This window comes from Ptychodera flava, chromosome 22, assembly GCF_041260155.1.
Source record: "Ptychodera flava strain L36383 chromosome 22, AS_Pfla_20210202, whole genome shotgun sequence".
Lineage (NCBI taxonomy): Eukaryota > Metazoa > Hemichordata > Enteropneusta > Ptychoderidae > Ptychodera > Ptychodera flava.
In genome coordinates, this window is record NC_091949.1 from 14,875,879 (window position 1) to 14,890,125 (window position 14,247).

Genomic DNA, 14,247 nt, shown 5'->3' on the forward strand with positions numbered 1-14,247 from the left:
TTATCAGTTTATTTATTTGTTTGTTTGTTTACAGTTTATTTGATGATTGACATTTATCAAGGCGCACACAATCCAAGCAGCAAAGCAATGTCTTTCAAGTAAAAAACATACCTCTAAAGTTGAAAAATGTGTTTGATGAAATCTTTCGGCAACATATTAAACTTTTCTCGAATCTAGTAGTAATTACCGACCACAATAGAAATATTAAAGTTCCTTGTCGATTCACGTGTGAGATATTTGATTAATACTTTTACGTCATCTCTTGAAAATTACCTAACCTTGGTAGGTTCATTCACAACATTTACCATTTTCTTTTCGAATATTTGAAGAGTGATTGATATCACTTCAAATGCAGCCAACAAAACTTTACATACAGACAGCTGCTCGTGAGTGATTTCCTTGCGCAGGCGAGAGGGCAATTTATTAGCGTCTGGGGAACGGGTGGGCCGACAATTGCTTCTAAGAATGCTTCATTGAAGGGCCAGAAATATTCACGGTAGACATTTACTTAGTATTGGTTTGATTTGCATACGCAAACAATCCTCATTAATACACTTTGCACAAAGGAATACAATCATTCGGGATATTGAGCATTAGACGAAAATTCCGTGCTCTGGCTAAGTGGGCAGCTTGATAAAGATCCATCGACGTTAGCATAGAGTAAGGTAGATAGCGTGGCAACGGGTATTGTTTAAGGCGTGAAGCGGTTACGTAACCCATCCATGTTCGCCTCGCCTCAGGTTGCTCTCGCCTCTCTTTCCGAAGAGTGCCGACCATGAATCCTTCGGTAATTTCGGATTTTCGCCAATTTTTAAGCGAAAGTATGTTCGGCAAAGTTTGTGTTGTTGTTGTCGTGTGGTGCTGAGCAGAATTGACGTGCTGGCGAAAACGGGAGTGTTTTGAGCTTCAGGAAAATGAGTTTTACCGTTTTAAAAATTCCTCTCATATTTTTATGAATATATAATGAGTGTAATTGAACAAAATTTGAAAGTCTTTTATCGATACTGTCTGGTTTTACTCAATGGTTTACGGTCAGTCATACCGTCTTTTACACGTGCGTCAAGGAAGGACTGTTTATGAAACTGCTGGCGTGTTATGTTTTGATTGGCGTAAGCAGTGTTTTCTGGCCTGAGAGCTCACAAAGTAACTATGGTTGCTACGCGACTGGCAGTACGATGCCATCTCGTCGTATTTTTCGCATAATCTCGTGTAATTATCAACCACAAACAAAGCCTCCAAAAAGTTTAACACCTTTGAAGCTCATTTTAAATAGTCCTACCGAGACGACCATGGAACAAAAGGCATGCAAGTGTTGCCACTCTGTCTATATGTTTCTCTGTGACGTTAGGCAGGCTGGGGGTATGACTCTCTTGTTTTCGGGAGTTTGTTCGATAGGGAAGTAAAAATTATTTATTGAAGAGACGGAAGTCAGAGTTTTTGTGGTGGAGAGAGGGTAGCGGGAAGCGGGAGAATTTTTATTTTTCACTGTTGAAGAACATTGATCTATAAACACAAAGATACGGAGAAAATGTTTAACAGTTTACACCTAGATTACTATGAAAAGTGAACTGATATTTTTGGGCGAAATTCGAACATCGTATGTGCTGTTCCCATCTGAATTTTCAAACACATTATTCTGATCAAGTATATTTGTATGCATTGTAAGACAATTATTATAACACTGATTCAGTTAGTTTAGTACTTTAAAAAAAATTCATAGTTTTCTCATAGACTTCCAGGTATAGTGAATCAACATTTTCGGTGAAATTCAAAATCAAATTTATTATACACATATGCAATTGGAACCACCTTATTCTAATCAAGTACATTAATGCAAATTATGTAACACATATATGCTAGTTTTATATTGGAAAAATGTTCATAGTTTTCTCATAGACTACCATGTATAGTGGATCAACATTTTCGGTGAAATTCCAAAATCAAATTTCTTGTACAGTTATGCACTTGTAAGCACCCTATTCTAATCAAGCACATTTATATCAATTATCAAACGTCAATAAATGAGCAAATATTGCAAATTGAAAAAAATTGTCCATAGTTTTCTCATAAACTGCCATATATATTGAATCAACAATTTCAATGAAATCCAAAGCAAATTCCTTGTAAATACATGTACTTTTACCTCCAGCTTTAAGCAAAGTACATTTACATAAACTATCAATCATATTGTAAAAGTACAGATACAGCATGTTTTGTAGGTGAAAATTGCTAAAAGTTTGCCCAATAGACTCTCATCTATTATAATTTGATATTTTTGGACGAAGCACTATAACGACCCCGTCTTTGGCTTTAATATTTGCGCAAAAAGTGGTGAACCTCTCCCTGAGGCATGCGTCACGGTCAAATTTCATGACCCTTTAAAAATGCTTGAGCAAAATATTGTGACCCAACCCCCAAAAACACTGGCCTTTCCAAAATCCCCCATTGTAATTTCTGACAGTCACTCATTCATTTTACGGACCTTGTGGTGACTGTCTATCTTTCGTTGAGTTGTCTATAGTTTTTATAGCTGCTGACGTCATAAGCTGGCGTGAACGTCAGCAGCCTTGCCCTTCATTTGTGTTGATTCCTTCTTTCATTTATCAAGACAAGCTGTGGTTTGGTAGCAGCCTTGACTGTTTCCCGGCCCACTATCACTCGATATATGCATGCCCATGTCGTTAAATGTGCGGATTGTGGTTAAATATAAAGTGTACAGCTACAGCATCACACCAAGGAGACAGAAGAAAGATATATCTTGGGGATATACCAAATGTATAGTATACTTCATTTTAGTGTTTTGTTCATGATAACAAATACATTTAACCATGGTTGTTTTTCGAGTTTCTCCATATTAATTCAAACCTTGTTATCCACATATTGGAGGAATATGCCCGCAAACACCAGACACGTATAAATGCATCGTTGAAGGTGCACCATACCGGCGTGAGATGGAATCTTACACTTCTTTCTCATCTTTTTCGTCGCCATGGAAATGAAAATGAATGCGATCAGTTTGAATTTTTAGATAAGATTGAAATCAGAATTAGGGTCACAATGAAAGTCAAAATTATAGCTTTTGAAAAGTCTGTGTCTACGAAACTGATATGGAAATGACACAGAATTAAATATAGAAAATCAAGTCTGATGAACAAAGTGAAAATCGAAAACGACACATATTCGAAATTAAAACGAGCGCTAAATTTTAAGTAAGCATAAAGTGGGGTTAACTTTTAAAATGAAAATAGAAAGCATTTTCTTCATTCATGTGCCTGAAAAAAATGACTGGTTTCATAAGGAAATCGCATCATCACCAATTATAGGTTTATTGGCATAGCCCTAACTCGAAGGCATGCATTGTGTTCAATCTGGGATCATCTTCACTGTTGTCTGATGCCTGAGATAAACAAGTAATGATGCGTTACCTAGGATGCAGTCTCTGTCTCTCTGTTTTCTCTGTGTCTGTCTGCTGTCTGTCTGTCTGTCTCTCTCTCATCTCTCTCTCTCTCTCTCTCTCGCTCTCTCTCTCTCTCTTCCTCTCTCTCTCTCTCTCTCTCTCTCTCTCTCTCTCTCTCTCTCTCACTCACACACACACATATTACCATCTCATATACTTTCAGGTTTTTGCACACGGCGACCCGGTAAGCGGTAGCAAACTTACCGAGGTAATAGACATAATCAAACCTTATTCCGATTGCAAAATTAGTGACTAACTGCACGTGAGATGGGAAATATAAAAATGGCCTTAGCTGAAGACTCCCACCTTGGATAGTGCAGGAAATGTACACACACGAGCAACCATGCACATTCATTTCATTGGCCCTACATACCTTAGGGGGCTGTGGATAATTGAAGCGCGCGCACGGCAAACGTAATTCCGTGTTTAGGGGGATATTTTTGGGGGTGGCTGTATTTCGATTACCGTGAGCAAAAATCGCACTTCATGTTTTCATATCAGCATCTCGCTCCAAGTTTTACTGTATCGCAAAATATCGCGTTGTACTGTTTGGCGTGTACCAGTCCAGTGCGGCACCTGCGCTACACAATTCTTTAGACATACATGTGGTTCAGTGCAGGGTGTACAACTTAGTAACGTAACAACCATTTTCGATACATTTGCGTTATTGTCGAGTTGGCGCTGAACAAAGATTGATTTAGAGATGTGCGTGACTTAGCCGAGTATTTCTGTCTGTTGCTTCCCCACTAGGTGACTGGATGCTGTATGTTGTGGGTTCGAACCCGATTGAAAACACCGTATATTCATAGCCATGTAATTACCGATTGTAGGTATGATACAGAATGAGGCTAGGTTGGATTTTCGTACCTCCAAACTTTAGTTTAGGAGGGGAGGGGGTTGAGGCCAAACGCACTTGGTTTCGTTCACCGGGCGCTTCCTTTAATTATCCACGGCCCCTTAATATCTATACCTTATATACACTCACACTCATAAGCATGAAATATAAGAAATAAAGAAATTGTTTATGTATAAGTAGTTCAGCAACTGGCTTCAATAAGCGTAGTCAACGTCAAGTGCGTTTAAGGATCTAATATTGCAGAAAGGATTAGATATAGATAGATAAGTAGCTATAGATAGACGGATCGATGGATCAACGGATCGATGGATCTATATGGCTCGATGAATCAATTGATAATTGGAAGTATTGAAGGGTGGACGAATGAAAAAATGGGTGGATAGATGCAGTGTTCAGCTACTCAAATGTATCGGTACAGTCTTTGTAAGTTACTCATTCTTTACGTCTAATCACAACCCCTTTTTGTGGCAGAAACTATATTTTCAAAACTCCCATTGTAAAACGTGTCGGTTGTGCAATCACGGGGCGTAAAAAACGACACAGGCTTTTGTGACTCGTATTTAATGTTTGCTTCGACGGCAAGAAACCCTCCCACATATTGCTTCATTAAAGGTGAATTTCTAACCTCCCACGCATGAGTAAGATCATTTGAATATAAGTTGCAGCGTGGCTGACGCGCCACTCCGCAACAGACAGCGAACCAACCCTGTCAATGAATCTGAATCCAAGGTGGCAAGATATACAGCGAGTTATTCGTTCACCGGTAGAGTTTTAACAGAAGGTAAGATAACCAAACTGGTGAGTTAACTTTTCTGATGTGCATTCAACATACAGTTATATACAATCGATCTGCTGTAAGAAACTTTACCTCGTGAGAATCCCTTACTGTGGTACTTGTCGCGACTGCAAACAGTTTGATATTTGTTTTCTTCCTCTAAAGCGAAAAAATCGCTTCCTTTTTCTAATCTCTATATTGCCTCCGTCAAAAATATCAACCTCCTGTATCAGTTAAATAAATCAGCGAGACTGTATAATCGGGTTTGCGATTAAGCAGTAACCAGATACGTGTTCGGCAAATTGCGAGCTTGACCGGTCATCGTGTGCCATCGCACTATAATTTTTTTCTTTAAGCAAAGTACATCATGGTAAAACTTGGTGTTAATCTGCTTTTCTACATCGAAGGCTCATGTATTCCTAATTTATTAATAGTCCCTGTAACTACAGATCAAAAGTTTAATTTTTGTCAGAAAATCACTATTTGCCTTATTTTATTTACACTTTCCGACAGAGGAATAAAGCATGATCTATTATATGCGTATTATGGCAGTGACTTATCCTACATTTTTTATGAGTTCATGGTATAAATTTTGGCGACTGACGTTTTATTCATTGCACCAGAAAATGCGATTATATGAACGACGTTTACACTTCTTTCGCTCGTATTCAATATTTTGTTTCTTTTTTGACAGAATTTACATATGATAAAACTTTTAAAAGTAAATCATTCACCATTGATGACGATAGCGGCAATGTACACATGTCAACTTCATGCTCGACTTGTCTCGGTTGGAAACAGTGACTAGACGACCTTATTGGAGTAACTTCAATTCTAAAGGGGTTACTTGTCTCTCACTTTCGTATAAAACGATACTCAATCCTTGCTTTCTGGAGTTTGTGAATAATCTTTCTTTTCTAAAACTATTCTGTGGGAGGTACATTTTTCGATGTGTGAGTACCCCTGAAATTTACTCTGTGGGAGTCTTTGTTTCCATGGAATTTAAAATTCTGTGAAACTTTTTGCTCTTCGTTTAATCTCGCCAATAATATGCATCATAACATTGACCGCTTCCACATTTCTGAATCACCGTTTTAGAGAATGATACGCGGTGTGACAGTCAATCAGTACCCACATCCGATCGCTTAATCTCGCCGTGTAGCCTGGTGAACTTCCTACGGCTCATTTCAAATGTTTCCCGTGATCGGCTGCGTTTGTGTCATCGAAGAACTCAAAGGGTAACATTTATGATAATTTAGATGTTAGAATTCACAACAGAAAGGACGAGACTAATTAAAGTAGGGCATGAACGACTTGTCACATTACGAACCACCTCACGATAGGGGGATAAAAATGCAACAAGTGTACAGTAGCATAAAACTGACTAAAACCGGCCGCATTTTATTCCTTTTCATAGCAAGCGCCTTTCCTCCCTGCTGGTCGGTTTGTAGTCGACTTGACACAAATATTCGCGACAGCTCCCGATAAGTGCGCACAAAAGGGCATGAGGAGCGAGGCTATCTATCTTCTTCTTTATTTGCCAATTGCTGGAAAAGAAAGCGACACATGGAGTTTATGTTTGCACACTTTGCAGGCATAAGTCCAGCTTGGGTATAATAAGTACCGTGTAAAGCCATTGAAAAGATCATGTATAACTATATTTTGGATATAGTGACGTCAATCGGGAAAAAAGATTTCACTTAAGATAATTTTCAATGCCCTTGGAAAATAGTAATTTTAATCGATCATGGGCTGACATCCGGCTGAGATTATGCAAAATCCGATTTAAAAAACCCACTGAACACGACTCAGTTAAGCTCCTTGCACTTAAAGATTATCCTGATTACTTAGAAAGACAGAAATCTATGCGTCTATAAAGCTTTTGTTATAATGCTCCCAAATGCCTTTTCATATTTTTCTTCCTAAATATGGTGGAAAACGACGGATATAACCAGGTGAACACAACAAATTGCATACAACATGCAACTGGACAAATCCAGTTTAGTCTGGAATAACATTCCACTGCCAAACTTTAATAGCAGAAATCACACGGTGTCACATATATTTCTGTATTAAAAGGTTGAAGGCTTAGCGTTTTCACGTGATCGCCGAATGAAAGAAGACATTTTTTATGGACAGTGTAGGCTATTAGAAACTAAACTGAAAGTTTAAGCTACGGACCTTTCATCTTGACCTGTCTTAAGATCGTGTCTGATCGTTTCCATTTTTTCGTATACAATTTAGATAAGTTACCGATGGTATTGGTATCTGTACAAGCAATTTTTGGTATAGTGTCACGTTCTTTTGTATACATGTATATGGTTTTGTCCGTTTTATCAGCTCCTTACTGTCGTCATTATTGTCATTAATATTATCACAATCGTCTCGTCTACACAACTGTCATCACTATTATCGTCGTCGTCGTCGACATCTTCACCGTCGTCGTAGTCATCATCATCATCATCATCATCATCATCATCATCATCATCATCATCGTCAAAAGCAACAACAACAATAACACCAACAACAACATCATTATCATCATTGTCATTAATATTATCAAAATCGTCGTCTACACAATTTTCATTACTATTATCGTCATCATCATCGACATCGTCGTCGTCGTCATCATCAGCATAATTCATCATCATCATCATCATCATCATCATCATCATCATCATCATCATCATCATCAACAACAACAACAACAACAACAACAAAAGCAACAACAACAATAACAACAACAACATCATCATCATTATCATCAATATCATTATCATCAATACAATCATCACCAACATTATTGACATTATCATCATCATTATCATTACCATGGATATCAACATCATCAACATAAACATAATCATCATTATTATCACCATCACTATCACCACCACCACCACCACCAACATTATCAAAAACAACAACAACAAAAACATCTTCATCACCAGCACCACCATCATCATCATCACCACCATCGTAGTCGTCGTCATGATCATCATCAACACCACTATCTCGAGTTCTCTCTCAAAGCGCTTTACGAAACTGCCCAATCAGATATGTACTATTCCGTCGTTAATGATTTCGTGTGACCTCTTCTATAGATGCTATATTTGTACAGTGTTTGTAATCTAAAATAAAACTTGGACGTCAAAACATGCAGACGACTGCTTTACGTCAGAGGTGTATGTTTTGACTCGCCGCCTATTGAAACTCAAATAAACCCTAAATGTGCAAAACTGAAGCCCTGTAATTTTCAATCTGGTCTCAATATGTCAATTTCGAATTCAAAAACCAGCATTTATGGATTTTAGGAGTGTCTGAGCTCCAATAAATATGTCCTAGTGTTAACCTGTCCAGGTTTTACCTCTTAATTTGGTAAAGAATCAAGTGATGTCCGTTCATAATTTTGGTCATTGGTTGCTTTCAGTATGAGCAACCTTGTTATCAGAATGATAGATATTTTGTCAAGTGCACTTTTATTTCAGACCGCAATGTGAAATGTACGACAAGTTAACAAACAGATTTAGAAATAAAATTATAAGCAAGGCAGTACTTCAGCAATTAACAGCCACGGGACCTTCGAATAGATCACACGCAGATCAACTGTAAGTCAACAACGACCTTGCTACCAGTTTTCTTGACTGAAATATGTCACTGTTGTCCTCCAAAGCTGGTCTATATTGACATACATGTCGAACAGAGTATAAAACTACGTTTGAAATCCTTGATTGGCCGAAACCACTTTTGGAAAAATTGTGCTAACATTTTGTCACGTCATTGATTGAAGAGCGACGTCACATAAAGCAAGGACCCGTAAATGTAATAAAAATTCGCAAATTACCGTAAAAATTTTATCTTCCGGGTTAGTAGTCTGTACTTATTACTGATAACATTGATGAGATTATTTGCTTTCTTTGCTTTTATATGTTCAATTTTAAAGAACATTAAACTCAGAGAAAACTTCACTTCGATGGATAGAGACAAAATCTTTGCTCTATCTCCTAACGATTATGGTCCATTCATTACTAATGCTGTCCGTTCTTAGTCTGTGTTTCTGACCGAAGGAACGTTTTCGTACGATGTAAAAAACAAAATGGACCATTTTCATTAGCCTTACATGTTTCACTTTCTCACTCGAATGATTCTAAAAAACGCAAACAACTCATTATTTCCAAGCCGGTGGACACGCCACAGTGGGTAGAGTCGACTTCCATGCTGAGTCAAAAAAGGGAATTCGTACTGATCATTGAAAACATTTTCAGAAACAGGCCAGAAGTGATCAATACCTTCAGCAAATATGGTATAACGAAGGGGACTCACTGTGAACACGACCTTCAAACATCCGAAAGTATGTATTCAGGGGAGCGAGTTGTTTACTTTGCCTTCTGAAATATTCTAAAGGTTGCTTCTACAAAGTGTATAACATGGTCAAAACTAAAAAGACGATATGCTGTAAAGTTTGGATGTAGCGATAAGCTTATAAACATTCCTCGAAAAATTTACCTCTTTGAAAATTCTGCCTGTAGTCTCCCTTAGAAAGTTTTTGAATGCAAGTGATATGTCACATTTAGTTTTGTCTTACCGGAGAAAGGCGGCAAATGTTTCAAAGATTCCTGATAGTATACTAAACTTCTCTCTACTGCGTGAATATGAGACGGTATTACAAGAACTGCAGAACATTAATTTTCTCCGCATGTCACCGGATGTGTCTCTGACAGGCGGGCTTCAGACGCAGATTGCAATTATTTTCAACGTCGATTCTAAGAATACATTATCCCCGTGAAACGCAACTCTCGACATAACATTAACTGAGCCTTATTATAATTGCATTCTTCTTTATCTCTAGTCCAATTAACCCTGCGATATTGCCAGACTTGGGATGAGCGTAAGCTTAATTCAAAAAGCTATTAAAATGTCGTACTAAGGAAGCACTGATACGTCAGTGGATCAATTAAACGTCGTCGATCGCTGGTTTGAGTCACGCGAGAGAAAGGCCGAGTCCCGTACACGTTTGATGACGCTCACCGCGGCCGAATGTATTTTTCTTTCAGAATGCACTAATTGACTCGCGATATACCGCGGTACGCTAGGACCAATAACAGAAAGCCAAGTGACTCGTGTCGGTTATTAGATTTTCGGTTAAAGTTATTAAAAGTTGATCTTTGGTCTTTAAATTTCGTCATCTCGTATCGAACTCTGCTTCACTGTATCCGTAAAAGCAATAACTTGCTGTACACAATTTACTGCCACACAATCGATCCTTAAACCCTCTATATCTTGTTTCTCGATCGATTCGTTTGAAGATAATTATTTTGAAATGCTCCCAGGTAGGTAAAATATATTTACCTTGTGTCGAGTTTTTTTTTTCCGACAAAAATATTACTTCACGCGTATTTGATGCACGAAAACAATGCCTTATGACAAAAATGTTCAAGACAATTAATTTCAGAGCTTAGTGATTTCCCGCGTTTAATTCGCATTCACACTTTGAAATGACGCTACACTATATTCTAGTCAATCAATTGACAAAAAATTGACAGAACTTCCATGTATACGTCCATCCATCCATACGTCAGATCGGTCCATCCACTCACCAATTCCAATATTATTCAAATCATATGAGATGGTGATTTTCCACCTTGGTAGCCTATTGCTTGTGTTTTGCAGTAAATTAAAGTTCTCGTTGCCGCTTTTACATTAGGTTATCCATACTCAATTGGCTCACTTACCCTTTAACCTATACAAGTCAGTTTATCGGACCAATCAGGTCAAATCTTCACCACCGTGAATTGTCAGAGAGAAAGTTTATTCTTTTCATGCATGAAGCAACTACACCAGCGTGCTTTACCGTCTCACGAATGTTTAATGTTTTGTTATACGCTATCAGCAGCATTGAGCTGATGTCAAAATCATAGCACCCAACTCTGACATTGGCAATCAAACGGGGCCCACGTCATTGAAATTAGACAGTAGCATATCACCATGTGTAATGGACCGTGTTCATTCTGAACCATGGTGTGTGGGCGTGCTGAAGATGACACGCCTCGGACACTGGTTCTATCGCCACGCATGCCACCGAGTGTTGAGGATAACAACAGTTAGAACCAGGTATCCCCTGGCTAAAAGAGTGAAACTGTATTGAATTTCAAGCTACTTTTCTCCAATCAGTCGATGAGACAGTGTTACACTTATAAGAAGCCAAGTCGAAGGCAGCGTCAGCGATAAGACACATGTGATGAAATACATTCGAAAGGAAGACACAATTCCACGTATTGCCAAACAACATCCTAACATTATCCCGTGAATTATTAAACCGTTTGGTTGACGGGTAACGGGTGAATTATGAATACAAAGTCTTCTACTTAAGCACACCAGGTGAACTTTTGTTCAATCAAGTTGTATGTAAAAGATATCCAAGATGCAATGAAGTAGATTGAGAATGAGCGCCCTAGGATGATGATGATGACGATCGTGATTTATCTACCCATCTATACCTACCTAGTGCTTATCGCTTATGTTCACCAAAAATGATTAACGATGCCCGGTAAAATAACAAAACTGGACAAACGCGCTTTAAGCTCGAAATTTTACTTGACGTTGAAGAAGAGTGATAATCCCCAAATTGTTTCAGCTTTTAATGCCTGTGTAATATTTTAACCGTGTCGTTTGGAAAACTCTTTTTAGAACGTGTTTAATCAGACCGTTTTTATTGGAGGTTTTTTTGTCCTTTTATTTTGACTCACCCCATTTCTTGTCCTTTGTTTTTTGGTTCTCAAAATAAACAAATATGATATAATTAATTATTATACAACTTGGCTAACACAATGACAAGTAATAAAAGCTTCAATATATAACAGGGAAAAAAGGCAGCAAATTTAAGATCATGTTCATAGTAACACTGTAAAATACGGTATAAATCAACATCGAATATTATGAGACCAATTTCAAAACACAGAAGAAAGAATTTGTCCTTGACATGTGATATACTTTTTATTGGGATTTTATTAGGACATGACTTATGGAGTAGTCTCTCAGGTATTGAGTCACAATTAGTAAATTTTGCCATTAGGGACCTATCGGGCTATGCCAACCGCCCTTTTCGTGTCTGCATTCATCCAAGTAATCAAGCATTCAGGAAGTAATTCACCATAATGGCTTTTGTGAATAATTCATCGGAGTCAACATGGCAATTTCCGACAATGAGCCATTCTGACGAGATCATTTTTTAATGATGAACTCAAAGTCAGCTTTCAATTACTGACTGGCTGTACCATGTTATGTGTCTCTGCGAAATGTTCAGAACAACTAAGGTAGAAAACTAAAGTAGAAAACTCAACCCACGCACCAATAATTTTGTTGGGACTGTTTTGAAATATCTAGTGTTGCTAGGGGCTGAACGTCGTTTCCTAAACAGGCATATTTGAGCATATATAGGTCATCTTCGCAGAGGCTTGCCATCTTGTTTTTTGCCAAAATCGACAATATTCACTTCAAATACAGTTGACATTGAGAACGACAGTCAGTTCAATTCTAACCGACAGAGTTTTTTTTCTTTCCCTGGCGATTGGTGGCAGGATATGCCTGACTTTGAAAGTTTCATGAGGGAAAATTCCGAAGTTTTATCTCCTTATCGCCGGTAGCACGCCTAGTCTGTGCTTGGACTTATTCGCAATTAACAAAATATTGCGGTTATAAATGGCCTTCTTTTTGAAATGCAGCAATCGATGGTTTACAGAGTTCATCGTGGTATTACAACCTAACCCCACTTCAGGAGTTGATTGTCTTTAAGATGTAAATTTTTAGCTGTTCTTAATATTTTCACCAAACGTTAACTATTTAATTAATTATTATTTATTTATTTATTTGTTGTTTATTTTGTTTATTTGCTTGTTTGTTTGTCTTTATTTATGTTTGTGTTACAATTAACATAAATGAACAAACTGATAGGCCTTGGCTTGCATTTGACGATTTTTCAGATATGTCGTTGTTTAATACAATAATACAAATTATGTAAAATGCTAACTCTTAACGTTATTTCGCGTTGTTTTAATTTTTCTGTCCTTCAGGTACCGATTCGAAGGAGCCTGTAATATGGCGCCAACGGCGGTATTATCAATCGTTTGCCTGGTGGGGGCTCATATCGTCCTCTGTGAAGCCTACACGTTCGGCGACGGTCGTACAGATCCCGCCGTCAACAGGAAGCGGAGCGTCATCCATCGCTGGCTCCGGGAATCCTTTCTAGAGTGGCTGGAACAGAGAAATGCCAAGGCTATCAAAAAGGTGGAGGAAGCGGAGGAACAGGACGAGGAAACAGGAAACGTCGATGTGGCTCTAGACATCCTCGCGATGAACAATAAACAGAAAGGAAAGAACGCGAAGCGGAGGCGCCCTCTATGGAGACCTTGCACTACGGGACACTTTTGCAGCCGAAGAAAAGGAAGAAGCGTGTCTACGTCTCAGGGACTATAAAGTAGTTTTTAAGAAACTATCAGAGAAATCACTATTTTCATGAGCTTCAAAGGGATAACTGTTTCTATGATATCAAAATGAAAATTAATAGCAGGTGCTCTATGAATTTCGGTGACGGTAATTTTGATATTTGATTCGTTGCCAGGAGTAACTGAGACCTACCACGAAAACGTCACATGCGTCTGTTCTAGCACCGTTTCGATGCCAGTCAGTTTGAGTCATCTACATGTATGGAGAGCGATTTAACTTGTTGATCTCACGTTGAACTTGTTAATCGAAGTAAACTCTTGTCTTTCATAAAAGTAATATATGTCGTCTTCTTTACATCAAACCTTTGGGTCGGTGACATTGACTTAGTCTGTCTGCCTGTCTGTCTGTCTGTCTGTCTGTCTGTCTGTCTGTCTGTCTGTCTGTTTGTCAGTGTATTAGTCAGTACGTCTGTCTGTCTGTCTGTCTGTCTGTCTGTCTGTCTGTCTGTCAGTGTCTGTCTGTCTGTCTGTCTGTCTGTCTGTCTGTCTGTCTGTCTGTATGTATGTATGTATGTATGTATGTATGTATGTATGTATGTATGTATGTATGTATGTATGTATGTATGTATGTATGTATGTATGTATGTATGTGTGTGTGTATGTATGCTTTACGTACGAAGTTACATTGTCTTTAATGTAGGCATGTTGCAACTCGTGT

The 14,247-nt window shown here is 38.2% G+C and overlaps 1 long non-coding RNA gene across 1 annotated transcript; it reads left to right on the plus strand.

The window, feature by feature from the left end:
- The first annotated feature begins 4,981 nt into the window (after window positions 1-4,981).
- Window positions 4,982-13,866, plus strand: LOC139122359 (uncharacterized). The gene is made up of 2 exons (XR_011549429.1): window positions 4,982-5,094; window positions 13,158-13,866. It is a non-coding gene; the product is annotated as an uncharacterized lncRNA (long non-coding RNA).
- Window positions 13,867-14,247: the final 381 nt, after the last annotated feature.